General features: G+C 43.3%; 1 long non-coding RNA gene across 1 annotated transcript; it reads left to right on the forward strand.

Moving 5' to 3' along the window:
• The first annotated feature begins 4,012 nt into the window (after window positions 1-4,012).
• LOC311532817 lies at window positions 4,013-21,020 on the forward strand. The gene is made up of 4 exons (XR_014714454.1): window positions 4,013-4,182; window positions 5,029-5,101; window positions 7,243-7,378; window positions 19,445-21,020. It is a non-coding gene; the product is annotated as an uncharacterized lncRNA (long non-coding RNA).
• Window positions 21,021-24,802: the final 3,782 nt, after the last annotated feature.

Below are 24,802 nucleotides of genomic sequence, written 5' to 3' on the forward strand. Positions count from 1 at the left end.
GAAATGCCAGCGGATCCATCCACTACTAGAATATGCAAGATGGATACCCCAGACCCTGGAGACTGCTGCAACACCTGGGCACAATTAAGGACAGTGTTTCAGCTGTAACGCTGAATCTCCTTGCTTGAGTGGATTTATGAGCGAGCCAGGTACAACGTGTAGTCAGCACTTCACTAATGGTACTTTCAAAGGTGTCCTTTTCATTGCAGCATCTCAGGAAACAAGGACTGGAAAGGTCCCACTACAAATAATGCCGGTTTCTGCAGATGTGACCAACCCTTCCACCACTGAGAGAGCCACTGCCATGGTCTGGGCACCTCTGTATGGCCACTGCAGCATCAGGGTGAGGGCCCTTCCAGTTTCCATCCAAATGTTTTAAGACACCAAACTTGTCCCCATCCTACATAAAGAGCTCTGATTTGGAAAGGGGGAAGGAAGCCATCTCAGCTCTACTAGTGTTCATTTGAACTGGATCACCTGAATATCGGTCAGCGACAGACCTGGTTTTCAATTAAAACAGGGTTTTCATCAAAATGAATTTTTTTGCAAAAACTATCCACTTTTCCTGAAAATTGTTGATGTTTTCTTTAAAAAACAAACAACCTGGAACATCAGTTTTCAACCAAAAATGTTTGTTCCTTCAAGGACATTTTTTTTTAAAAAATCACAGAAAATGTCAACAAAAATGTTTTTACGTTTTTCAGTTGTTCTCACAACAGTTTTCCAGGGGGGAAAAGAACCATTTTCCAACCAGCTCTACTAATTCACATCTACAGTGACTGTACAGGTCTCCCATGTGAGAGAACAGACGCCTTCCATTGGGAGGAATATTTTGATTAACTCTGGAAGCCTCTATAAAAGTTATTTACTAACTTATTCCATCCTCTCCAGTCTGGAAATCTCACTCCAGTGGGATTTCTTACAAGATTTCCAGTTCTTCTTATTGACAGCTAGGTAGAATACCAAAAGAAAAGCCTGTCTTTCGGTATTTCTCCTTCTCTTGGGTCACTTTGGGAAGTGCAGCGGCACATGGAAATCTGAGGGGGGAATGAGCTAATCAATATTTTAAAAATTAGTGTTCAGTTCATCTTCTAGAAAAACATTTGGCTCTTAACATCTTTGAATAGTCTCACACACAAACTAACCCCTACTCTTCAGATTGTTGCGCTGATATTTTATTGCCTTATACAGGCAATAGTTTGGATTATATTGTGCAATGGAGAAGGGAAGGGAAGGTGAGAAGATGGCTACATAGAGAGGAATATCTTTGGTACCTAAAGTTTAGGAGAGCAAGTTCTACTGGTGAAAACTCTGCCCAAAGGGATTTGGAACCTGCTATGTTCACTCCAGAGAATTTTTCATGAAAATTCTAAAGATGGTGGAATTTCTTTCACCCCGGCATTACTATACAAGTTGCTAAAGACACTGAATACAGGTGCATGCTCTTCCGCTTCTGTTTCCAGACTTCTGTACTGTTTCAGCTGAAGTAGCCAGGAGTCAGCAGTGGAGCAGGAGTGTCCCAAGCAGCCTCACATGCCGCCCTCGTCGACATGCTCCCATGGCTCAGTTGAACATCAGGAATGGATTTGGACGATGATTATAAGCGCAAGTCTGCATGGGAAATGATTTATCACCATGGACTGCTTAGCAATCTGTTGGATGGCGGAAACTGTGCTACATCGCAGATGGTCTCCATTCAGGGCTGTAACTTCACCAAACAAGCCATTTCCATAATTTAAGTCTTTCAAATGTTACTCTTGGGGAACCTGTGGAAAAACAAGGATAGTAAATTTAAAGACCTGCCTGCTGTGCTCCCTGGATGGTGCTTATTTTGCAAATAAATTCTTACTGGCACATTTAGGGGTCAGAATTGCAGAGAAATGGGAGCTCATCATTCAGTTTGGGGTTTTTTTCCCTTGGATCTGAAGTAAGTAACCAGTAAGACCTAATTCTGCAGACTCAAGGGAAGGATTCTCAGTTTTCCACACTTACTTTTTGGGATATGTAGCGCAGGTACCAGTCATGTACTAGCCTTTGTATGAACTGCTAATTTCTCAGCATGGCTCCAGAAAGCAAGATTTGGGTGTGAGGAGACCTTCAAGCAAAGGAGGAGTGTGTGTTTGGCGGTTCTCTGGGCATCAGTCCTGCAGAGGCAGTGCCCCAGCATGATGCTAAGGGATGTTATGGTGCTAAGGGCACATCTTTTGGATGAAACATTAAATCTGAGGTGCTAACCACCTGCAGTATTGCCAACCCTACGCTTTCAAAATTCATGACTCAGGCCACAAAAAAACAGGAGATTAAAAAAAAGTGTCTAGATTTTTAAGCCAAAAATAGAACAACAGTTGGATTTTTTTCTGCTGTCCTATGATTCATGGTTTCAAACTTCTTCTGTTCAATTATGAGGGTTAGAACTTTCTTTAATTAAAGATGAAATATTGTTATTAATAACATGACTCCAGGAGCTGAGGCTTTAAGAAAGGCACAAAATACCATGAAACTTGCAATAAAATGGTGAGATTTTGCAGCACTGCACTTGAGATCATTAGAGGTTGTTTGGCCTGAACATCTCTCATTCACCCTGTGCTATAAAAAGGCAAATTCCTATTTCAGAAATTATATTCTGCTTAAAATTCCCCCTCTCCGTGCTTGCTGTAGATGCATAATTTCCTAAACTAAACCTTTTGCCTCATGTTGCTGTGCACTGTTAAAGAGTTGTCGTTTGCCATAACAACAAACAAAGTGGGGCCACCCTCTGTGCTGTGCGACACCAATGCAAATCGATATGGTGATCATGGTATAACGGAAAGCGAAGTTTACAAAGTGTGTTCAGTGTGCGCTAGGCAGTGATAAACAGCACCGGTTTAACACAGCGTTGCCATGCCCAAGTGCTCAAAACTAGAGACCGGTTTAAAAGCTTGAGATCTTAAATAATAAAAAGGGGTGGGGGTTCTTTGTGTCTCTTGGTTTCTGAGCCTTTAGGCTACACTTGGGTCATGTTTTCAAGCTTGTCTCTGCAACCGTGAACATTAGAAACCTGCTTTAAAAAAAATAAAATAAAGGCAGCTGGGACTCCCAGGGCATGTGTCCCCTGCAGCTGGGGAGTGTGATTAGCACATGGAGACATATCCATGCCCTAGTTTAATCTACTCAGCTCGCATACCAAGAAGAATGAAGCCACAGCAACATGGCCGTTAAGCTATACAAGCCCTCCCAGGATCCTGGGTACTTCTGTAGGCAGCTAGCCTGTGCTAACAGTGCAGAGAAATTCTTCTCAGACGGTTCCTGTCTAATTACTGATGAGGCATCGCCATGCTTAGCTTCCTAAATTCAATGAGCTTGCACAGGTGTCAATGAGCTTTTAAATCTCATTTCCAAAATTAGCAGCATGAACTGAGTTCTCTGTACACTATGACAATCCAGGGGGTCTGAACCCCAAAGAATAAGCAGGTGAATCAATTGTACACAATATTATTGTCCTCTACAAGCATATTGAGTAAGGTCTTTTATGAAAGCCAGTAACACTGGTGCTCACTATCATTGTGAAATGTCTGTACTAACCCTATCTGAGGAATTATGCAAAAAGAACAGGAGGACTTGTGGCACCTGAGAGACTAAAAAATTTATTTGAGCATAAGCTTTCGTGACCTACAGCTCACTTCATCAGATGCATTTTTTTTCCCACTGAATGCATCCGATGAAGTGAGCTCACGAAAGCTTTTGCTCAAACAAATTTGTTAGTCTCTAAGGTGCCACAAGTCCTCCTTTTCTTTTTGCGGTTACAGACTAACACGGCTGCTACTCTGAAACCTGAGGAATTATGGATACTCACTGATATTATGCTTTAAAGTCTGTGACCAAACAAAAGGAGAAACAGGTTTTCTCCCAGCCAGGCGGGAAGGCTACTTTCTACCTGCCTCCAATGTAAATTAAGCATTATGGAATCAAAACAATGGAAGCTCATTTACATACAAATCAGCTGGGGGATGGGCAGTCCACACAGGAAGGGAGGAACAGCAGGCATTCATCCTGCCTCTTGAAACAATCGACTCTGGGTAATCTAAGGGGGCAAAGAGACATTTTAGTTATCCTTCACCTGAAGAGACAAGGAAACCAAGCCCTCGGAGCTCTGTGTTGGATCCTGGCTAGGAACTGACTGGCCATGCTGGGAGAAAGACTGAGGTGAGAAAACTTACTTGGAACAAAAGACTCCGGTCTGTTGTTAGGTGTTAGTCTTAGCAGAGGATTTTTACTTGTTTGTCTGTAACCACTTCTGCCTCAATTCCTGCTACTTGGTATCGCTGGAACGTCTGCTCTTTGGTAATAAACTTGATCTTGTTTTATAACCAACCAGCTCAGCACAGTGTTTCAGCCTGAAGGGTACAATCCTCAGCTGCGTGAGTGGGCTGGTGCTGTGGACTGTCTCTCTCTGGGAGCAGGGGACTTGCTGAGGTGCTGTGAGGGCTCCAGTGTGCAGCTGAGCACTGCAGAGGATGCGGGCTGGAGGAGATCCAGGCTCTAACAAGCCAGGAGGCCATTGTGCGGAAAGCAGGCTGCTGGTGGCAGGGCTCTGAGCCAAAGCTGCACAGTACAGGAGCACCCAGCGTGATAGGGCAGGCGGTGACCGAACCCCTTCCTGCTCTGGCTGAGCCCCCAAAGTGTCCCACATGCCAGCCTGACAATACTGGAAAATGGAGCCTTTGGTTTGTGCTCAAGACAGGGAGCACAGAGGCATAAGCAGGGCAAGCGCCTCTCCACCCAAGCTTCAGGGGAACATCCAGGAGGGTGAGATGGTAGGTCAGTCTCCATCCCCACTTGAACTATCGCCTGTTTGATGAGACAGCCTAGGGGGCCAAAGAGCTAACGGGAGGCAATTAGGATGGTAGGAAAATTGGAAGCAGAGAGGAAAGCCTCTATGTCACATTGGCAACCCTATGAACCATCCTGTCCCCCAAAGACTTTTTAATTTCAGCATTGTTAAAGTATTAGTGAGGCTGTCAATAAAAACTCTTCTCCTGCCTTCCTAAGGAGGAGCAGAAGAGAATCCGGACAAAGAAGGCAGAGCAGGAGGCGAGGTTGCTGGAAGGACCGTTGAACCCAGGTGATTCCCTGCCAAGTATACAGCCCAAGCTGTTCTACCTTTACAGAGCTGCAGTGACGAGCGCAGCCCCTCTTAGGAGAAGGGAACACAGGCTGTGTTCTCCTGTGACTGTACAGACAATGCACGACAGATTTAATCACAACAATTAAAAAACAAGGACCTCCAGAGGGTTAGAAAATGAGAGAAGACTGTAGAGGGCTGGGGGGAAGGAAGAGGATGACATTCTACACCACAGGAAAGAGGAATATTGTTTTTAACAACTATTCGATTAGCTACCAGCGGGATTTTTTTTTTAATATGCAAAATGTTCAGTGAGCTTCAAATGAAGTTTCATGGCAGCTTGATTCTTCTACTCCCATCTGTGCAATACTACATTAAAATCAGCAGCTAGGCAATAATGCTTCCCCCTCCCCCTCCAATTAAGTCTCTGAACTCTTTTCCTAAGCCCTTTCTTTCCTCTTTTATTTTGATATGCAAGACTGAAAGGAAGATAATCCCTCACTGGGCCTCGTTATGGGGTTTGTGGGGGTGGAGGGGACAGTTAATTGTTCTCAAGGTGATGTTATTTCAGGGCAGTTTATTTCATTTAAGCACACGAGAAAAACAGTTTTTGCATCTTCTATTTGAAACGGGGTGGTAATACCGAGACAGTCATAACAGCAGTGATTTTGAATAAACAGAATTCTTATTTTTCCCCTAAATGATCATAAGCGATAACACAAATCTCCCCACAGTTGTTAACCACCCTGTCCAGGCAAAGAAGTTAATTGATCCGGGGAGGACAAGCCTCTGACTCTGTGCTTCTAGGAAATGAAAATAGAGCAAGAAATGACCGGGCAGAATCTGAATTTAGTGGAATTTTTGAGTTTTACTTCACTGCACACAGTACTTCGGGAAAGCAGGAAATCTGGAAACTGCTAGAAAAGTGGATTTACAAATGCCATTTTCCTCTCTGGAAGAATTCCTGGTTTCATGCATGGCAAAAGTCAGAGCTGAAAACAACTTCATAAGGGCTCAGTCAAGTGCATGGCAGAGCTTCACGCACAATTTGGAGGGACTGGTAGTCAGCCTGGGAGAAGTTCAGGGCTGGCAGGACAGGAGGCCTTGCAAGTCAAGAATGATATATGTTCACAGATCAGTGTGTGGCCCAGGTCTAGAGTCAAAGGACATGCTTGCAGGTCAGTACTGAGGCAAATTAACAGGTCTCTGGGAGTGAGCTAGAAAAGATCAGAGGGGAATATCCTCTAGCTTTTGGTTCTATAAGGAATTCTCAGTTTGTATTTCCTAAACTTTCATACAAACAAAAGCACAAAATAAGCAGAACAACATTCAAAGTAAAGAGAATTATTGAAGAAACAGAGGGAATGAGAACATGGGATGAAGAAATAATATTCTTAATCTGAATATCTTGGGTTGCCAAACCTTTTCATGTATATTCCACTGGCATCTCTTAATGCTGGAAAACCTTCCAACTGTCGTAGAAGATTCAGCAGCTGCTTGAGTTGAAGCCAAGACTTAAAAGCAATTTTTTAAAAGGCAGAAATGTACAAAACCTCGTTCTATCTAAATTATGTAACACTTTAGAAGATTAAGGGAACTACAAAAGACTGAAGCCCACAAGTTATCTGTAGATAGAAAAAATATGAGCACACAGAAGCTATGCTATAAACATTTTAGAACATCAAATAACATAGATTGCATTGACTTTTTTTTATCCTTTAGATTGAGATAAAACAGCCATTCTTCATGAGAGGAGAATAAAATATTTCATGGAAAACAGGGTCTTTGCAAAGTTACCAAGCAAATCAGCACGAAACAAACCAAACCAATCGCATATAGCAGGTTAACATGAATATAAATTCTTTGTGGCCCCAAACCTGCAAATATCAGGCACATGCTTTATTTTAGTGTCATTGATGTGCACCATTGTTTTGTGAATCAGTGCCCAGGATATCAGCAAAACGATATTCTGTACTCTGTCATATTCACCTGATTACTTAGAGATATAGGGGTCTGATTCTCCTCTCACACAGAGCGTACAGAGTTTGGAACTCTGTTGCCCTTCATGGAATTACTTTTGCTTTGCACTAGAGTAAGCAAGATCAGAATCTGATTGATACTATGGTTAAATACCTTGGCAGACACTGAAGATACAACTGTTCCATAACTTCCCAGAATGCACTGCTTTCTAGAAAATCCACAGGAATATGTCAGCGATTTGCAGACTTGTGGCTGGCCTCAGGACTCAGGGAAGATGTGGATGGCATTTTTCTGCAGGTGAGAAAAACCAGGGTGGGTTTTGTTTCTGCAAAACCAGAATCAGGTAGAGTTTGGACCTATGTCCTGTTTCATTGGTGGGGTTCTGAACATGGTTACGGTCTTGGCCTTTCCATGTTAGGTACTAATTTACTACAAACACCCAGAAGTCACTGCTGAAGCACTCGGGTAACACTTTTATTCTTCTACTCATTATATTAGTTGCTGGCATGCAATCTTTTTCCCCGCTTGCTGGCTCCTCTTCCTGCCCTGCACTGTAGCTGATATGTATACAGTACCATGGGTCAGCACAGAGCTTTCCAGGCAAAACGATATAAGGCAAGTCCCTGCCCTGCAGGGCTTCCAGTCCACAGTTAGAGTGAACGGACAACCAAAGTGGAGGCTCAGGCAAGACAACAGTTTAGAAAGAAAGTAGATGCAGCCTTGATGGAATGCAGTTACCTGGGAGATGGAGGCTGAGGGTGCATCACGTATTTTAAATGAGTGACTTATATGTAACATATATGTATCTCTAGGAGCGTGTCTGAGAAATTAATTAGGTTACAGTAGAGGATCAGAGTTGATAGCCCCAACGCAGTTCCAAGAGGACATTGGAAATAGGAGATTGTGGTCATTTGCATGCAACATTAGGGAGGTCAGCACCCCAAAGGAAGGGAGACAGTGAGACCATCAATAATGAAATTAAAGGCTTTGGACTGTTCTGGATTCTATAATTTAGATTGGTAAAATGAGACTAAATTGTGCAGATATTAAAATAAATATGTCACCATGAGCTGTCAGCTGTTCAAGCAATCATGACAAATGCAACTTAACTGCTCTCCTCTTCTTCTTCGTTAGCAGAACCTCATTCATTTTACAAAGAAATGGATGGCATGTCCCATTAGCACAGAAAGTATTAGTTCCTGGGCTTCACACAAAAGACGTCCTTTTAAGTTGCCATCCCCTTCATTCAGATTGGCAAAGGAACTATTCAAATGTGTGGATGTGTGTTTTGGAGGTGCAGGGTGCAGGAAATTTATACAGTCAAACTCTCTGAATGCTTTGATTTCCTTCTTCGCTGAAACAAGACACTTGGAGTTCAGAGACAGGTACATGAATTATCTGAACCAGAACTTTTCCATGTGCTTGTGGGGTGACAGATGACTTCACGATTGCGGAATTCCTCTACCCAGTGGTCAGAGTTACTGAGTGTGTGTGTCCTGCCTATTATGACAGCCAACATTTCCTTTATGACTTCCCGGGTGAGGATGTCTGTAAAGTGGTTTGAAGAATCAGTGCTAAGCATCATTACTAACGTACGCTCTGTATGGCCTGCGTTATTTCCTGTGTTTGTGCCTTTCGACTATATGCTATCTTGGGCAGGGGCTGACTGAGCTGAGTACAATGACAATACCATACAATGACTCTGTTACATCATTTCCTCTTCCTGAAACCCTTAAAGAGGCAGCTGTCAGTCACTGTAGAACATTCCCTTTACACCAGCTCCTAGCATACTTTGTATTGCCTGGCCTGTCGGCTGCACTGTCTGTTCATACTTCTTCTCTGTGAAGAATCCATTCAGCCTGAGAATCTGCAGTGCACGCTTGCCTGAAGGGTGCTCTCATTAATCATGTAGTGCAAATGAGAATGAAGATGACTTTCACTTTTTATATCTAACCACAGCAGGGAAAATTATAGTCGTCCTGAAACAAATATTTATATTTTTCTCTGCATTGCTTTCAGGGGGACCTCATGTCCAATAGCCTGTTTGACAACATGAACTTTTAGTGAATCCTTAGGCGAGGCATGATGCAGACTGATGCTTATTAGGATAAAACACGCTGCATCACTAGCCTGAAGGTGACCATGTGCCAATCCATCTTCTTCACTTGATGGAATTAAATGCACAAAGCCCTGTGTATTATATGGAAATCAATAAAATCTCAGTGCCAAGAAGAAATATGTTACCATTTGCCAGACAGAGACTGGACTCCAACTGCTTAAACTCTAAGCCCCTGAGTTTTAATAACATTTGAGGTTATCTGTTTTTAATCTTTGCAAATAATGACAGATGCCCCAATAAAGTATCTGTCAGCCACCGCGAGAAGTCAAACTGCATCGGCCTTATGAAAGCATCATTATGAGAAATAAGAGGGGCTCCTCTCAAGAGGGAGAGCAGCTCCCTCTCCATCACTCACCAGGCAAAAAGAATGCCATCTTTTTTCAAGGCTCCATAAACTAGCAGTTGTTATGACTGCCAGATTGGTCAATCAGAGTGAATGTAACCAATTAGCAGAGATGGGAACCCAGCATTTGGACTTGGCTGCAGTATCGGGCAGTACGGACATATGCCAAGAGTCAGCAATGGGAACCTCCAGGTTTGTCTTGCCTTGATGAGTGAGTGAGAACTGTGCGAATGTGACTCTAGGCTAGAGATTGTCCTTCTGCAGGCCGTACAGCACTCCTGCCTCTATTCTAGCAACAGCCGCTAACCCGCACTATCAGGAAAAATGTTTCACCAGGTCTAGTGCTCGGACCCTTCAAAAAAGAATGCAACTCCCTCACTCACTGTCCAGACCCCATCCTTCAGCCCAGGCCCACTGAGCTTGTCTGGTATTTTACAAGAGACATGTAAGCCTGATAGCAGAGGATGAATACACCGGAAGCCATGCTTTCCCCTGGCCTTGTTGCTGAGGCAAGAAACCTGAAACCATTTGTCAATGGGACAATGAGTGTCCTCGCAAAAAAATCACTCTAACACGAGGAAACCCTACAACGTTGTCGGTCAGAATGAGGAGTTGTTCAAATGACAGATTCCTCTTTGAGCGTGCTCCTTTGTAAGGGCTGCCTGACAGCGTGTGCTGGAGAGGCGTTACAACTAACTGTCCTTGAACAAAGAAACAACTACTACAAACCGGTGTGGGTACAGTCCAGAAAGTGCCTTTCTGAAAATGACATGGGGGCTGATCCAAAGTCAACAGAAAGACTCCTGGGCCTTGGCGAGCTTGGATCAGACCAATTCTGAACCTCCACTTTACCCCCAGAAGTCCACGGCAAACTGGCTTGCAAGCCACGAGATTGTGCCTTTTGTAGCTTCCACCCCTGCGTACCCTATCAGAGATCTGAAAATCAAACAACTATCTGTTCCTTCAACTCTCACCATAGCCAGCAACAAAGAGTCTGCAACTGGGACTTCATGTATGATTTTGTTGATGAGACAAGAGATAAATATGACTCCAGCTTTCTCTCCCATGGTTCTATTGAATCTGTACTATAAGGAGAATGACTAGTCTGTTATAGCTAGGGAAATAAGCTATTGTATGGCATAAAGAAAAACCAGGAGAAGAGAGAGTGTGAGATGATACCATTTCACCACCACTTTTTTTACTATGCCTGAGCTTTAATTTTAAAATGTCCCCTTATTCATTATCCCTGCAGCCATTATGTGTTAATCTTCTGCTTTCTGTGAAAGGTCACATTCCTGAAATGAAGCTATTCAGTGAGGATCTACGTGCATTACCTATTGTTGCTACACCAGTGAAGGCATTTTATGCCACACATAATTCTTGGGTAAATATTTGGAGGCATGGGGGAATAATAAGAATTTCCAATAAACTCCCTGCCAATAGAAGCTGTTAGTTCGTGTACTGCTATCCAAGGCGCTGAACGTACTTGGCTGCATTTCAACCATGATCTGTGCCAGCCCAGCCCCTGCTAATAAGTAATTAGAAGATAATTAACATTTGTAACATACAATGGAAAACATCTGGGCCCAATAACTTATCAGATACCTTAGGCTGATTAATGGAGTCCAGCGTGAAGGAATGCAGTGGTACAGGCCCAGACCCCAGTGTCAGAATCCCATGAGATGGGATGGGCTGGGTTCACACCATGCCCATCAGAGGCTGGGCTCTGTACCTCTTGCAGCAGAGCATCCTCTAAGCAGGTATAAAACTGCCCAGAATCCTTCCTCTGCCAGAGAGTGTGGAGCTGGCTGAAGCTGCCCCCTCGGGGTGGCCAGGGAAAGGCAGGTGGCAGATACACTGCTGAGGTGCACCTTTTTGGATGCCTCCACCACATGGGATTCTGTAGAGGCCTGGCTGGCACTGGAAGCTGCATCCTTGTGTTGAATCTTTGGGGCCCGGGAGGGAGAGTGGTGGCACTGCAGGGGGAGTGCCTTCCTCACGTCTCAAAACAGCAAATTCTTGCGGGAGGTTATCTGCCATCGGTAGGAATAAACTGGCGGCGAAGAGAGAGGGAGAGAAACCTTTCTAGTATCAAAAACTCCCATCTGCATCTTCAATTGTAAGGAATGGATGAAATGCTGGGAAATCCCCTTATCTGTTTCACCTTGCACACTTCCAGCACTTGTCTTGGCTTCTATCCAAAACAAATGTAGCAAAGACAGCTGTACTAATATCAACAATTGAGCTTTGACTCAGTTCTCTCTCTAATGACTAACAGGGAGTTGGTGGTTTATGTGAATGCAAAAGAGTAAGGCTTGGCATAATTCTTTGCAATGCCGGTGGGATGGTTTTTGGCCATGTTACCGTAGCAAGCAGACACTGTAACTGAGACTGTGACATTGTGCCGGGTGCTGTACATACACATACAAAAAGACTGTCCCTGCACTAAACAGCTTCCAGTTGAAATGGAAAAGGAAGACGAAGGAAGCATTATTATCTCCATTTTATGTATAGGTTAGGCATAGATTCTGCCGCTGAGGACTCTGCCCTGCACCTCAGCATCCTTATGGCCCCTTTAGCTGCCTAAATACTGACTTGAGCACACAGGGGGGGACATGAATCTCCTAATTTACATGTCTACATTCGAAAATTGAGCCCTGCATTCATTTATATAAACAGAACTGATTTTTTCCCCAGTCAATCGTGGAAGGAACTGGCCACAACTGAGCAGAAATCATTGTCTTTAAAACCACCCGTCAGTTTTCCAGAAAAAGAGACGCTAACTAAAAAAAAGTGGCAAGTGTTAAAGGAGGAGAATCATTGATGATAATAAGAAGCATTCAGCCAAGTCTGTAATACTTGGGCTGTAAGGACTTCTCATATATCCCTAACATACGGACCACCCAGCTTGGGATGGTTCATAGCCATAGAGCTCTGGCCATGCTGGGGAAACCAGACCAAAACCAACATTCACGGGATGCCTTCAGTCTATCACTTGTAACCATGAAAATCCTCAACCTTGCAGATGCCAAGCCCCAGATTAAAACATTTCAGTCCTTAAATATTGCTTCCATTTTTCATTCCAGCCACTTCTTATATTTATCCTTGCTGAGTATAAACAGAACTTTATAAATTACTATTTTTCTGTTCCACACAGCAGTTCCCTGTTCCCCATTCTCAAAACGCAGGGAACCTGCAGCTAACCTAATGACAACAGCCAAGCTCCGAAAGCAATGCAGTGGTTTTAGGATCCCAGAATGCAAAAAGAACAACTTGTCAAAGGTCAGGACGGAGAAGGAAGATCTCATTGGCCACGATGAGAACCTTCTACCCAGGACTAGGAGTGGCTTCTAGAATACCTGCTTTCCACAGGGCAATCCATCCAGGAGACAAATGAGCTATATCATACACATTGTAAGGAGAGTGATCACTTAAGATGAGCTATTACCAGCAGGAGAGCCGGGGGGAAGGAGGGGGGGATTATCACTTTTGTAGTGATAATCAAGGTGGGCCATTGCTACAGCAGGTCATCATGTGCAGTGTGCCAAAGCATGAGCGGACGCAGGCGCCTTCCACCTGCTTGTTAAACTCTCAAGAGACTCGTAAAGCAGCACAAAGCTGGGCATCACCATGTAAAAAGCACCAGTTAGACAAGGCAAGGCAGATGTTGTAACGACTTCTGCTGCTTACAAGATGATTGCCAGTTTGAACAGAAGGACATAAATTCTAGGAAATGGAAATGTTTAAAGGTCTTCTCATACCTTCCTTATTTCCTTTCAGATTTATTCTTCTCTGCACTTTTCTCTGCTCTCTGAGTCTCTTTGGCTGCTGTTTAAATGCCGCAGGACAAATTCAGCACTCTATTGACTTCAGAAGATCTATGCTTGCTTCTGTTAGAGCTGAATTGGTGTCCCCTGGATTATTGTATGATTTAAACAAGGAAAAACAATACATAATGCAATCTTTTAGGCAAAACACCCATTGATGGGCTGAAAAATGCAGGCATGATTTGAAAAGACCAATAAGGTGCTTTGTACCACCTTTCAGCTGAGCATCTCAAACCATTTTATAAGCATCAATTAACTCCGCCTGCCCTCAACCCTCTATTATTACCCACATTTTTCCAATGGCTGGCGTGAGGCTCAGCAAGGTTAAAGTGACTTGGTCACAGTCCCACAGTAAGTCAGTGATGACTTGGACCTAGAATCCAGCAGTCCCAGTCCCCTTTCTAACCATGAACCGACCTGCCACTCCAGTTCAACTCTTCTGTGCCTTGCCTTTTATAATGCTCGATGAGCTGTCCCCCATAACGTGCCATCTGAACATGGATGTCTGAATTAAAGCCATTACTCAAGTCTCAAACATCTCTACGTCACAACTGAAATCCAGCCCCATACAGAGAGCTCATATAAAGCGCTTATTCACCACCATGCCCCATACAAGAGCGGGGCTAGTCTTGTGTGAGCCTTCTGTGTTGGCTCAGTTTCATCCCATCAGAGGAAGAATAATCCCTATCATTCACTGATAATTTTAAGGCTTTGCTTGACCAACCTGCACCGAGGAAGGCAGAGAACAGCAGCACTAGCCTGATCATCTCCTGTCAGTGAATAACAAGAGACCAGTATCTGCTGAGCCTGAGCAATATCTATACTGTTGTCAGGAGAGGCCAACTGCTGCAGACCCATTGTCCAAACTTTTTAGCACGTCACCCATCTTATTAGCTGGGCAAGTGGAAGAAAAAGCTCACCCAGCAACAGATACTGGGAAAGGATGTCCCTTAACATGGGATATCTGCCAGCTCTCAAAAATGCAATTCATCCCATCAGCCCTTGAATTATAGATAGTCCTGTCACTCCAGTGGGGTAAAGCAGAGAAGAGATGGCTGAGAGCTCCGGGTACTGAGTGAGTGAGTGACAGCTGAGAATATGTGGTTGTTTCCCAGGGGAAAGGGATTAGCATTACAAACCAAGGAGCGGCTCTCAGATTTTAGGGAAAGAAAAAATGTTGAATGAAATCAAATAAAATAAGGAAGGATCCAAATTTTGTTTTAATTGCTTGCTAGCTCAAGAGGAAAAGAAAAGTTTTATAATAAGAGAAATCTCTGTCAGAAATCTCTGTCATATTTTATGGTGAGTGGATTCAGAGAAAGAGAGAGGACTCTTTGAGTCCTAGCGCGTGCTTTGCCATATATTCCTCGTAATCATTTCTGTGCTTTGCTTACTGGTGAGCCTGAGACATTAGAGTGAATTATTGACTCTCCTAGGGCGATATTCAGCCACGTACACAAGGTCGGCAAAAGGTGTGCGCCTCACTTAAATCCAAGGCTTAAATTCAGCCACAGCTGTCCGAAGCAGAGCACCGGTAAATATTTTCAAACTCCCTGGAGCTTTTACAGCAACTGAGGTGTGGAGTCATGGGGGGTGCTGGGAAATATTCTATAAGAATTTAAGCCCTCTTTAAATCCCACTTTAGCATAGGAATGTGCTTTCACAAGATTCATTCTGCCCCTTTCTGTATGTACTCCCTTTTTTCCTAATCATCTAGATGGAGAAACAAGTCAAAATGAGGGGAGGGGGGTGCAGAATGCTTTTAAATACTGCACACTTTGGTTAGTACCTTGTTGGTTGGTTGGCTCTCTTTAAACCATCATCCAGCTGCAAAATTCAGAATCTGATCCAGTTTCTAAACTCCTGCCCAAATGTGTGGGGAGTTGGTTTAACTCATTCCAAGTATCAACACAGCCAGCTGCAAAATGTATGTCCTGATCCAGATGTGACCCTCCTAAAGTCCTGAAATGTTTGGATTGGGCACATCTCTAATTGCTTTACTATAATATATACTCAATACTTACAGCACTATTGCAAATCCCCTGCCAGTATAAATTGGTGCAGCTCCACTCGTGTCACCAGCAGAGAATTTGACCCAGAGACATATGGGATCAAGCCCTCCAATATTTCCTATTCTCCACAATACCTCGGGCATGTTCACGTTATATTTACCTGTACAGTGTTTTCATTTCTTTTACTTTATCTTCATTGATTGCGGTTAGGTCTGAAAGGCAAATGGAGCTGTTTTCCCTGCTGTAGCTATTCGCTGCTTGTTTGTTGTCTTGTCTGTAGTATTCTTCTGCAATAACCAAAAAATGATCTCTCAGAAACAAGGCAGTGTCTTTCATGCCCAAGTATCAAAATCAGACTCTGAGCCAAGATTCCGTGGATGGTGGCTATTTTACTGGCCGATGAGGTGCACGCTGAGAATTCTGGGCCCAGTACTCAGCATCCAGGACGGATATTGACTTCCCCAGGTGCTACCCCGAAGATCAGTACAATTCTCATTTGATGGTCTCCATTTGGTAGAACACGCCCTGTGAGCTGTGTATCTGCCTGACAGACAGGAGGCCAATGAAAACCAGCATCACAGTGGTGCCCCGTGGGAATTGGGGGTTCTCTACTCTCACTCTTGGTTTGTGTTGAGGGATATCTATTGACTTTAGTGAAGTGACTCCTGAATTATCCTGGCTTACTCAATATTTAAAATATTTTTATGGTTTAGACTCAAATATTTGAGGGAAAGAAAATACCTGAGTTTGGATCTTCCCTTTCTAGCCTAAGCAGATTGATAGCCTGCATCCCAGCCTAGCCTGTCAAGGCAATAAAGATAGATCTGGATTTAGACAGGATTAATATCGATAGAACAATTATTTGCTGAAAAGAAATTAGCGTCTCAGAAACAGCTGAGATCCAATTTTAAATTACAGAAATGAGACTTTTATAGATATCAGCAATTAAGGTGTTTCTTACAGAAATAGGGTACTCTTCAGAGAACCATTCAGCCCCTGGGAATAGCTACTTGCAGTATGAACAGAAAGCAGAGAACACCAGAACATGAATGAGGAACCAGTTGGTAAGATGTGCCCCAAGCTGACTCAGACGCCAGGAAGTGTGATACACACCAAAAGGAAAGAAAATTATAAGAGGGAGCAGCAGCATACCTGCCCCTGGAACGGGCTCCAACGAGGGTCTCACTTCAGCATGACTCCTCAGGGTGTCGGGGAATTTAACTGATATTTAGAATTGGACCATTTCACACAGTGCATCCAAAGAGAAATGAATAGAGCCAGTTCCCATGGAAATAGGCAGATACCCACAGGTGCGCTGATTCCAGCAGGGTCCAAACTCTCACTCTCTCTGCTAGCTTGTGCAGAGATGCCATGATTTTTAGTGGGCAAAGAGGAAGGGGAGAGTCTTCCTCCATCTAGATCCCCATAAACAATTGGCCTCAAGTTAGTACAACCCTTCCTTCCACACTTTGTCTCTCGTGTCTGTTTAGATCACACGCTGTCCGAGGAAGGGACTCTCGGGCTGTGTATTGTATAACACCAAGCACAATGGGACCCATTCTTTCAGTTTCTAGATGTTACCATAATACAAATAAGTGTGTGTGTGCATGTGTGTGCAAGCGTGAACATACATTCATTTTTATGTATGCATAGACTTTCTGTTCCCATGGAAGGGATTGCCTCACATGTGTAAATTCTACTCCAGAGGAGTAAGGATTACAGAATTAACTAATGTCATACCTTTCCTGTTTATAGCGCACACTGACTACTGCACAATGAATCGAGTCCCAGTAGCATTATACGTTTATAAGACAAGGATAAAACAGGCAACTCCTAATGGCATGATGAGCAGCAGAAGCTGCTAATACTGGAGGGGACCATTAACTTTGAGTTAATGAGTCTCATCCTCTTCTCTTTGTACCTTTACCCAGAGCATCACCAAAAGGTGCAATTTAAGGGGCAGAAGAGTTATAATAAAGCAAATCGAACAGCCAGATTGTTTTTTTGCTGTCACTGTTCAGTACCTGCAGATGGGCCTGAAAAGCTGTAGGTATTGTTTAAAATGAAAATGATTCCTGGTCTTTGCTTGGACATCAAAACAGCGGTTCCAGTCGGGGATGAAAAAGCACTTCTATAGAACCAGGTACCCTGCTGCTGCTGCTTCTTTAGGAAGGAAAGTCAGTTTGTGAACATTTATATAACCTTCCACACAAAGTCAGTTATGGCATTTATAATGGCTAAAGGCATCTGAGGAAGAACACAGATTCATATTTAAAATCCAGGAGAGACTGAAAAAATACTATCTCAGAGGCTCCTGCTTCAAATGAATAATTATCACAATTAGCAGATTTGAATCTCATGGTGATGGACTGAAATTTGCATTGCATAGATCTCAGCATTGCATATCACAGCCCTTTGTGCTGTGATTTTTGTTTTATTCTGTGGTTTCAAGACAAGCGAGTCCGTGGGCATGGGCACACGCACACATACATGCGCATGCCTCCCTGCAAAGCTTTGCTTTGAGTTTTGGCTTTAAATCAACTAAAAAAATCTCAAATCAGGTCCCAACTCATGTTGAGGCTTGTCCTCACAGAACCTGGGACTGAAACAACTAAGCCCGTTTTCAGTCACGCCTTTAATCATTTCAGTGCAGGTCTGTGTCTCGTCTCTCTTATTGTGGAAGAAAAGTATAACTTTTGTTATATATAATTTGCATAACTGAAGTCAATAACTGACTGTGAATTACAATGGGTTTAGTTTACATATAATTAAGCCCTTGGTCATCACCACCTTCTGTTCTCAGGCTCATGCTACAGCTAGGACAAATGGAGATTTTTGTACGGTTTGGATGCAAAGCTCAGCCCCTGGTACAGTAATAGGTTTCAGTTCTTGTGCAGCAGAGCTGTCCTCTGCTGTCACCAAGCTGATGCATCTTCTACAGAGTTAATTTCTCTTTTAATGTTCTCAGTGCTATAACATACATCAGACATATGAACAGTGTTGCTGTAAAAGATTCTGGAGGGCAGCTTTCCCTCTTCTTACGTCTTGCACTGATTACTGAGTGAATCGGGGGGCTTTGTTACTAAGGCACTAGGAGTTGGGAGACCTGTTTTCTATACGCAGCAGGACCCCAAATTTTGTGTCACCCTTGGCAACTCTTCACATGTCTGTGCTTCAGCTTCCTGGTGTGTAATAGAGGGACAGTAATGCCTACCTACTGTACTGCAGGAGTATTGTCAGGTGAAATTAATTCTATTCTTCTCTGTCTAGGTTCTTGTACCACACTCATCTCCATAGTCTCTGAGCACCGTCCAGCAGTGACTACATTAAACAAAGTGACTACAGCTCTGTCATATGCTGTTTGTCCTCTCATCCTCTCCCCAAGGGGAGAAGTGCATGCAGTGGAGTGTCTTGTCAGGTTTCTTTTTTTATATACACATGTTGCTCTGTGTTTATATTAGAGAGGTCAAGGGCCAAGAAACCCGCCTTGCACTTGGGTGGAAGGTGGAGAGGTTTGGGCTGGTCCCTTAGTTCCTGGGGCAGTTCATTCCACAGTCTCAGACCAGCCCCCAGGGAAGTTCTTTCTCCCACACAGACAAGCTTTACTCTATTGTAGCAAATGCCATTGTGCTGGAAGAAAAAAGAAGTCAACTTTGGTCTTCACCCCAAAGCTTCAGGCTCTTTTAGATATCCTGGGCCCAGGCCCAGGAGCACTTTGAACATAAGGACTGAGAACTTGACCTTGATTCAAAATTCTGTGGGGAGCCAGCGGAGAGAGCAGACAGGGTGGTGTGTGCCCAGAATCCTGTGGTTCTGAGGAAGCACTCTGCAAAGCGATTTGTGACGCTCGTGTAGATGGCATTATATGAATGCAATGCAGTATTATTACTTTATTAAGCATATTAGTGCCTTAAATAAATCTGAGGTTGCTGTCTGGAGTACTAGTGCTCTAGTCCCTTCATGTGTGATTACATTCCTGACAACACAAAACCTAGGCTCTGTTTAAATCCTCAAAACGGGGCTGGTGCAGAGGCATACTGGATGTTTTATTTGTGTTTACAGGAACAAAGCGACTGCTCTGCCAGAGTCCTTATACTGTGCTCATCGAGATCCCTAGGAGACTACGGCACATCAGCCAGCGGAGTGTCAGCGAACACCCATCACAGAAGGAAAATTGATCACAAAACAGACGTGGTGCTGGCAGCCTGGGATTCTCACCCTGGGTCCTGCCAATGACATTAGTGCCAATGTAATAGAAAGATTTCCGAGCTGAGATTAGTCTTTGTTTGCATAGTCAAGTCTTTGCTAAGAAGATTGTATAAGAAGTTAATTATACAAAACCATACAGTACATTATATTCAAGTTACTTTATGGAGTAATGAACTATAACTGACATTCCTAATTGGAAAAAAATGGTTCAAATCTGCTGGGAGCCAACACACTGGGAAATGTAACTAAGCGCATGCTGCAAAACCAAACAGTCTGATGAAATGACCAGACACAATTGCAAACTAGTGTTTTAAAATTGACTCTTGTTGCTTTTCGATTCCCCTCCATGTTTTCCTGTTGTACCTAATAGGAATGTAAAGCTTCATGGGCCTACCACCAGTGATGAGCTGCCAGAAGCTCAAGAACCGGTTCCTTCACTCGCTCCGGGTCTTCGGTGGTACTAAAGGACCTGCCGCCGAAATGCCGCCGAAGACCCGGAGCGAGTGAAGGACCCGCCGCTAAAGTGCCGCCGAAGGCTTGGAGTGCCGCCAGGGGTCAGTAAAAATTCACATGGGAGCCTCCCCAGCCAAGAGCTCAGGTGGGATGGACAGGACGGTCCCACGGGTCACAACCTGTCCATCCCACCTGAGCTTCTCCACCCCTTTAACAACCGGTTCTAAACCGGCTTCAAAATTTAACAACTGGTTCGTGCGAACCGGTGCGAACCGGCTCCAGCTCACCACTGCCTACCACTAATAAATGTTTGTGTGCCCAGCCTATGCATGCTGGTCAGGAGTTTGCAAACAGCCAGTTATAACTACTTGTGTGCAGACTGCAGTCTCAAGAAGCAAGACCTTGCTCTTTATTCTCTTCCTGAGATCAACAAGAAGCAGCTCAAACAAAACAGTAAAGTTCCCCAAAGTGAGAACTGAGAATTGCAAGTAATGTCACTTGTGTAGTAGGGGAAATCTGCTAGACTTTACATATGTGTTTTTCTGCAGAGGCTAGGACCAATGAATGTGTCCTGTTAGCATTTGGGGAATTAACGGAATATGTACAATGCTGTCTATTTTCACTGAAGAAAATCTTCATTCCAAACTGCTGTTTTGGGCGGCAGGCTGCATGCACCATGTAATAGTAAGTTTTATAAATGTGATGTTTATTTTAAAACCAGAAATGACAGTGCAGGTAGACGTGCTGACACTTGGACTGGGTTATGGTACAAGCTCGGCTCTCTCGGTAGCACCTCAGAGCACCTGGTGCCTCACTGAAATCACCAAGAAGGGAAAAGCTTCTGCTTTGTTCCTGTCAAATTGCAAATCAGGTAGTTACCCTCTGCCCATTGAAGTTTCAGTTGTACACAGAATTCTTCTACATTTCTTTTCCTAAACTGCTGTATACTCTTCACCGTGTGCTATTAAACCAGAGCCGTGATACAGTCCAGAGCTGGCCGCATTTCATTTGTGAGTGACGTGATCTACCGTCTGTACAGCGGTTTTGCTGTCTCTCAGGATGGAAGGAGTTACAAAAATGCCAAGTGTTGATTCTTTAGCAATAATTCTAACTATATTCACTGTCTGAGCCACCACTTTATAATGAGTTGTAGGGTCATCAATGGGGATTGCACATAGCTGAAGTTTGTACTTTGGTGCTCTGAATCCTAATTGAGTTAAAGGAGTTAGCGAGGGTGGTTGTAGTGTTTTCCCCTTTAGGTTCACCCCCTGGTGGGGAGTAACATGACACACTTTGCCCCTGCACTACACAGGCATGTGTGCAATATTACAAAACACTTTTACTGCAAACGAAGCTCAACAATTAATCAAATGACTCATTTCAATTAACAGAATCAAAATTTTGAACTCGGAAAGCCCATCGGGGAAATAGAGGGCCTTGGACAAAAAAACATCTCAATGACACCCCAAAGGAAAAATATTGGTTTGATCTATTAGCCCTAACAAGTTTTCTCTCTTGGTAAACTATTCTGCAGAGCCTTGGGAGGGATTTTATGTAAATGGTGAAGTCTTTCAAGCGAGCATTGATATTTCAGCCAGTTTTCTTTAAACAAATAATACCTGGAGTGTCACTGGAATTGACCCCAATTAAACTTCAATTAAATGACAATTTATGATTTCATTTTAAATTCCATTTAAGGTAGCTGCACTCAAATATGTTTATTGAAACCAATTCCTAGTTCATTTAATCGGTAAGCGCTGTGGAGATGAGCAAGGTGATGTGGGTCTTCAACGTGCTAGCTTTGTAGCTCCGGACTGTGTCACAAGTCAAATGAGTTTAGCACATGCTCAGCCCAGCATTGCGTGGATGCTGTCCACATCACAATGCTGCTGGAAATGTAAATGGTCAGCCACTGCTCAGCACAGGGACTGCTGCAGTGTAAGGCTGAAGAAAATTGCAGAGCTGGGTGGGAATCAGAATATCAATATGGGACAGCAATACTATCTAAGATCAGGGTCCCGTTGTGCTAAACTTTCCACATGCACATATAGTTAGAGGTGGTCCTTGTCCTGTATTTATTATAATTTAAATAGACAGACAAACAACAGCAAGGGAAACAGACATGCCCAAGTTCACACAGCAGGTCACTGGCATCAGAATGCATGTTTCTTGGTTTCCAGTCTAGTAGCTTAGTCCCTGGACCATGCCGCCTCTCTAGCAGGAGATAGCAGAGGGTCTGCAGGAGAGGACTGAGGGGAATCATCTATGTTGTTTGGATAGAGGTAGTACTAGACCAGCAAAATGACACTCCTGTTAAACTGCGCGAGCTTGCAATGAAACTTTGCATAATCTCAGAACTCCCCCTGGGTCCAGTTACTGCTGAGGTAGTAGCCTCTTAATTCTATAGCAACAAACTTTGTGCACAAATCTAGACAAAAATTAATTGTCACTGACTGTTCTGAATGTACTGCCCAGGACAGAGAACCAGCTCTGTGCTCAGTTGGTTGCCTAAATAGCATCTTTTTAAAATTTGGAGAGCAGGCAGTAACAGAGAAACGTTATGGCCTCAGCCCTGTTCAAACACCATCAGCCTCAGCTCGCCGCTGCAAAACCATGACTTCAGTGGAGTTAGTCTGGATTTACATTGAGATAAGTGAGAGTAGAATTTGTCCCACTGTGTTTTTGAAGCTTTTATTTATCTGGTTAAACGTCTCCAAGGGAAAATGTATCATACTTGTGTTGGTTCTCAGTGTGAGTCATTCTGGATCATTGGATAAACAATATTGCAATATTTTTATTATTTATGTCAGGCTCACTGACCTGCCATCTATTGGAGGCACTGTATAAATCTTTTCAGACCACAATTTTACAGCTGAAAGACTGACCTAAAGAAAAGAATGCTATCACAGCCAGCAACAGATGGACAGAGGGACAAGAGGAAGGTATTCCAGGAAAAGTGGCTACCACTTTACATACTTTATTAGGGGAGGGAAAAGAGAAGAATTTTAAATAGCAGAAACTAATGCTATAGGTTATGAAATGTGTGACTGTGATTTAGAAATGAGCACCAAGGAGAGGATTGCCGTGTTTTCCAGCTGGGTTGCTAGAGTTATGTTTTGTAGGTGGACTGCATACATCACTATATTTCATGTGTACTTTCATTTCCTGCTGAACTTGAAGAGCGGCACTTCATTTATACATTGTGCTATACAAATAGAATTTAAAGTGTGATGGTTCTTCTCTAGAAAGTGTCATTGTGGGGCTCAGTGCTGGTCTCTACAATGATCCCATACCAGGCTTGCTCTGTTTAGGTGAAATTCACCTGTGCACAGGGAGTCGGCACAAAAGCCTGTGCACTACCTAAGCTCTGTTTGAGGGCTGCACACATGTGAATTTCACCCATAATGAGTAAAAATGATCAGCCATGCTGCTGAGTTTGCCAGCCCTGCAAACTCACTCTGGGATCTAGCTGTCAAATGGCTCATGCATCTGTATCACAGATTCTGCAAGGCCAAAATCTTCAATGGCCAGGGCTAACTGGGAATATAATTTAGCTCTGGAATTGGAAATTACTTAGCTGTGTTGCTGAGGATTTTGACCCAGCATAGACTCCAGATCACTCTCCTATATCTCTGTTGGCTCAGCAGTGCTAGCAGGAGTTATTTTTGCCATTGAATACATGAGAAGCAGATCTGTTGAGTAAGAATAGGTCATTTTTACAGGTTCCAGAGTAGCAGCCATGTTCGTCTGTATCCGCAAAAAGAAAAGGAGGACTTGTGGCACCTTAGAGACTAACAAATTAATTTGAGCATAAGCTTTCATGAGCTACAGCTCACTTCATCGGATGCATTCCGTGGAAAATACAGTGGGGAGATTTATATACACAGAGAACATGATACAATGGGTGTTACCATACACACTGTAACGAGAGTGATCAGTTAAGGTGAGCTATTACCAGCAGGAGAGTGGAGTGGAGGGGGGACACGGGTGGGGGGGGACCATTTATAGTGATCATCAAGGTGGGCCATTTCGAGCAGTTGACAAGAATGTCTGAGGAACAGTGGGGGGTGGGGGTGGGCGGGAATTAACATGGGGAAATAGTTTTACTTTGTGTAATAACCCATCCACTCCCAGTCTTTATTCAAGCCTAAGTTAATAGTATCTAGTTTGCAAATTAATTCCAATTCAGCAGTCTCTCGTTGGAGTCTGTTTTTGAAGTTTTTTTTCTTGAAGAATTGCCACTTTTAGGTCTGTAATCGAGTGACCAGAGAGATTAAAGTGTTCTCCAACTGGTTTTTGAATGTTATAATTCTTGACATCTGATTTGTGTCCATTTATTCTTTTACATAGAGACTGTCCAGTTTGGCCTATGTACATGGCAGAAAGTAGAATCACACTTAAAGAAAAATTTTGAGCAGTTCTTTAATAGTTTTTAAAGAGGGAGCAAGGCCTTTATCTGGTAGAAAGGTCATTTACTAGTCAATACAGTGATTTAACTTCTTTATACATTTAGAAAGGAAAGAAACAACCCGTGTTGTTGACATACGCACGTGGCCAGGTGGGGATTTCTTTTATTAAATATGCTGTACCAAACACTGAGTTGCACATTGTGGTTGAGATATTTTTGAATTGACCTCAGAGTCCAATGTTTGCTTTAGCTTAGCACTTGTAATAAAGTGTAGCTGTAAACAAACACAAACACACACACACACCATTTTGTCATCAGTTCTTGGGAACAGCAGCATTTAATCCAAACAA

This window comes from Lepidochelys olivacea, assembly GCF_965140295.1.
Source record: "Lepidochelys olivacea isolate rLepOli2 genome assembly, chromosome: 18".
In the NCBI taxonomy this organism is placed as follows: Eukaryota; Metazoa; Chordata; order Testudines; family Cheloniidae; genus Lepidochelys; species Lepidochelys olivacea.